Here is a 4,830-nt window from a genome sequence, read left to right on the forward strand (position 1 = left end):
AGCTGGTAACCTTCATAGCTGCTGTGCATACACCACTGCACCATCAATTTTACTTGGCTTTCCACACCAGAGGGATCTAGTTTTAAATTGTATGTTTTGGTTTTTAAGCTGTATGTTTTAAATTTTTTATTATGTGGTGTTTTAATGTACAGCACTTTTTATCAGCTGTGTTTGTTTTAAAGTGCTTTGTAAATAAAGTTGGTTTGGTTTGATTCCACTTAACATACTGGGCTAAGTGGAATGAAGTTATAGTGTAGCTGTCACATTCAGTCTTCAGTTTTTTCAGTGGCTACCTGTATTAGATGTGTGCAAGTTTCCTGCTGTGTTGCCCGTACTGGACTGTGTTTGAGCTTCTCTTTATTAAATTATAATAAACATCATCATCATCACCTGGGTCTCAGTGTTCATCCTCACCACCAACAACCACAAATCATGACAGTTTAAGTTTGGGAGAATGTTTGTCCATCTGAACAGCTTTATTGATACTTTATCTTTTCACTTGTGTTGACATTAGCTACATTGTGTTTACAGCAGTGCTCCCTGCTGCAGCCTGCAACATCTCATGCAGATTGGCCAATGTATAGAGGAGATACAGCTATTTCATTAATCAAAAGGGTGCAGTGGAGTCAAGTTATAATCTAATCTTTAGAGGTCCAACAGAGTCGATCATAGAAAATCTAGTGCAAATCACATGAAGCCTGGTTGATTTAGAGTCGATTGTAGACATGGTTGGCATTGCTATTTGCTAATAAGGCACACCCACATGCTTCAGCTAGCAGCCAACATACTCAGAGTTCATCAAGTCATTTTATATCAATTTGCACAGCATTGAACCCATTTGAGTCAGAGTAAAAGCAAGACTTCCGGCAGACAAAAACAGGTGACTTCCTGTTGGAGAGGGGCGTGGCTAAGGTGATATCATCATATGACCTTGTGAATGTGATCAAGGCTGGCCAATAATGAGACATGGAAAGTCTGATGAAGTTGTCACTTTTCCTGTAGAAGTTATTGCATTTTAGTATTTCATGGCACAAAGCCAAAGTTTGACACTTAGCCACGCCCACATGCTTTGATGTACGAGAATTCTTTGATAACTTTTCACCTTCCATGTCTTAAGTGTGTGCTGAGCGAGTTTGAAGTCTGTATCTCAAAAGCTGTAGGAGGAGTTCGATCAGATGCGACGTCTATGAAAAACCGGAAATGGCGGCTTTGATCCAAAATGGCCGACTTCCTGTTGGGTTTAGACCATGGCTCCAAGAGACCTTTTTGTACATCCTGACAACGTACACATGTGTACCAAGTTTCATAATTCTAGGTTAAAGCATGGCTCGGGGCTGATGATTTAAATCTTCTAGAGGGCGCTATTGAGACATTAGGCCACGCCCACCAAATATTGCACTGGATTACTATCCGGAGTTGGATAAGGATCCATCTCAGTGAGTTTGGTGCAGCTGGACTCAAAATTGTGGAATACAGAGCCAAACGTATGGACACGTTGTTACAGGTATATTCGCCACGCCGCCACGCCCACCTGCTGCCTCCAAAACAAACAGCGTTGGAAACCATAACACACCAACATGTCTTCTGTTTGTGGACACAGTTTCATGTTGATTAGGTTAAAGAGGTCAGGTAGGGACCGATCACAATAAAACATGACACTTCCTGTTCTAAGGGGGCGTGGCTTATGTGATCTCAAAATTTCACAATTGGGTCTTGTAGGGCATCCAAAGGTGATCACACACAAAAAGTTTGGTGGCTCTGTGACCTTCTTTTTAGGAGATATAACTGTTTATTATTTTATGGTGAGTCAGTGAAATTTGACCCCTAGTATCACCCCTTCAGCATGCACGAAAACTCACCGTTTTGATAACTTTTAATCGGGCATGCCTTATGAACAAACTGACCAAGTTTGAAGCCGATCCATCAAAAGCCCTAGGAGGAGTTCGATCAAATGCGAAGGCTATGAACGGCCAAAATGGGGTGAAATTTGCAAATTCAATCCAGCATGGCCGACTTCCTGTTGGACATGCACTATGAGAACAATTATAAATTCTGAGTGGCTTGGGGAGTTCTACAAGTGTACCAAATTTCAGGTCTCTACAATGAAGTAACTGAATAGGAAAGGGTCTTTTGAAATTTTCGAGGGGGCGCCGTTGAGCCATTTTTTTTGCGATTTTTGCGTAGACCTTAAAATACGTAAATTTTTCACAGTCTCTATGGGCCCACAAATTTTGGTGAGTTTTTGAATATGTTAAAGCCCCCAAAAAGGCAATTCATTTGAGGCGAGAAAAATAAAAATAATTAAAGCTCCGCGGAGCATCGAGCGGCCCGAGCAGCCAAGCGCCGCTCGGCCTATAGCCACCGCGTGGTCCCAGCACCGCCTTCCCCCAGCCACCGCTGATGCTCTGACGGAGCAGCCGAACTCGCCCTCCTTGAATCACTCAGTGTGTCATGTTTGGCTTTTCTCACAGACAAAGCACAAAAATCTGTTGCTGATTTGCTGCAGCGAATAGATCAGGGGTCACCAACCTTTTTGAAACTGAGAACTACTTCATGGGTACAGAATTATACAATGGCCTACCAGTTTGACACTCTCTTTTGAAATAAATTTACTCCGTTTGCCTTCAGTTATATATTATCAATAATGATTAATGATTCTCATCCATGAGAAGACGCTGATCACGTTAATCATTTCTCACAATAATTAGAAATGAAAACAAGGTGGGAAACAGATGTCAATATTCAGCACTTTATCTCTTTTAATCTCAGTGATTGGGTGATTCTTTTTTGCGGCAACATTTCGGCCTCAGGATCTTTGAAAAAAAGTATTGTTTTAAGTTTTGAATATTTTGTTACAACACTGACATGTTTAACAATAAGAAAATAATAATGGGAAAGCACAGGATGGGATAAATTAATTATTACATGTGGGTTTTTTTCACCATTGTCTCTGAATGTGTTCCACCCTTTTCTGAACATTTACATATGGACCACAAATAGTTAAACATTTAAATTTAAAAATGAATTTTTCTTAGGAAGAATGTGTCCCTTTTACTATATATGTTTTATTCTTGAAATTGTAACACATCATGAAGTTACAAATCATTTATGACTGTATTGCAAAGAAAACTCTGGTTTTTTACTCATTATTACTGACAGCATTGAAAATATTGGTAATTTTAAAAACTTATACCAATATTTGCATTTATTGGTCTTCAACTCCCAACAGGGCTCAGAAAAATCCACAGTACTTAATGTTTCTGTAACAATATTTAATTAAAATATGTGGAATGGAACATAACATGGTGGATTGTCCCATAACAGGGTGGAAAATCAAAGTCTTTGATTTTAAAATCTGATGATTTTTATTATTAGTTGCAGGATTGGCTTTTTCAAGTCAAAGTATAGGTAGAGTATTTGTCCTGGCTCTATTTGGAAAGAACATGTGATATCTATATGACTTAAAATTATTTCTTTTCACCCTAATTTCTTTCTTATTGTGTTCATGAACATACCAGGGTGGAACATAAGAGGGTGGAACTTTTCTAACTAATTTACCTGTAGTTCTTTATGTGGTCAACATTTAGCTAGCTAACATTCAACCGAATAACAAACTTTTAGTGACTTAATCTAACATTATATTTTTTAAATTCTACTGTATAACCATTTTTCACAATCTTTCCTAACAGGGTGGATCATAACAGAGTGGAACATAACACTCTGGTATGTTCCAAACAGGAATTCTAGTTATAGGTAGATGTCTAACTAACCTACCTGTAACTCTTTATGTGGTCAACATTTAGCTAGCTAAACTTCAACAAAATAACAAAACTTTAATGACTAATTATAATATTAGGTTTTTTTAATTCTACTGAATAAAAATTTTTCACAATCTTTCCTAACAGGGCGGAACTTTAAGCTTTACATATACAGGTTTAACATATTTAAAATAAGAAAAGTACAGAGATGGTGACAGTTGAAGCTTACTTTGTTTTCCATGGTTGAATTCACATCAGAACCAATTGAAGTCATTTACATTAAATGGTTTTTAAGGAATTTTAGACATTTGAAGGCAGAATTGAAACATCCTAACAGGGTGGAAAGTTAGAACTGGCACATGTATAATATGAAGAAAATATCAAATGAGAAAATAGTTTCAGTAGTTTAAATTGCATATTAAAATAAGGTTAAGTCCAGTCAATCAACTTATTGAAGAAAAACATAAATATAAAAATATATTTTATAGTTTAAATGTCATGATTAAGTCTATTACGCTGCACTGGGGACACATGAAATTGAACATATCCATCAACAAAAAGGTGTGTAAAGAACAAAATTATATTTAAAAGGCATTTTGTTTATATTTGAATAATGGTAAACATCTAAATCCATCCATCCATCCATTTTCCTGCACCCTTTTCCCTTAGTGTGGTCGGGAAGCTTGCTGGTGCACATCTCCAGCTAGCGTGCAAGCATCTAAATGTATAATTAAATACTTTGTTGTACAAATTTGGCACATTTTACAAAAAATAATTGTAAGCAAAACATGGGGACATGGAATGTTGCCGCAAAAAAGAATCAACTTACATTTTTAAAAATAAATCTTATAACGTTTTGAAATCATGACCAAATCTGCTGCATTTTTAAGAAAATTTTAACTCTGCATGTCATGAACACACTTTTAAATTGAACACAATTCCTCAATATTTTAATTCAACTTTGCCATGACACTGCCATGTTGCCACTGACATCTGGTATTGGTATCCTTATTAGTGAGAAGACTGGCATTGCATGCTGTTCACCAGTACTCCATAATCTGGTGTGTAACTT

Source organism: Poecilia reticulata, chromosome 12 (genome assembly GCF_904066995.2).
Source record: "Poecilia reticulata chromosome 12, P_reticulata-male-v2, whole genome shotgun sequence".
In the NCBI taxonomy this organism is placed as follows: Eukaryota; Metazoa; Chordata; class Actinopteri; order Cyprinodontiformes; family Poeciliidae; genus Poecilia; species Poecilia reticulata.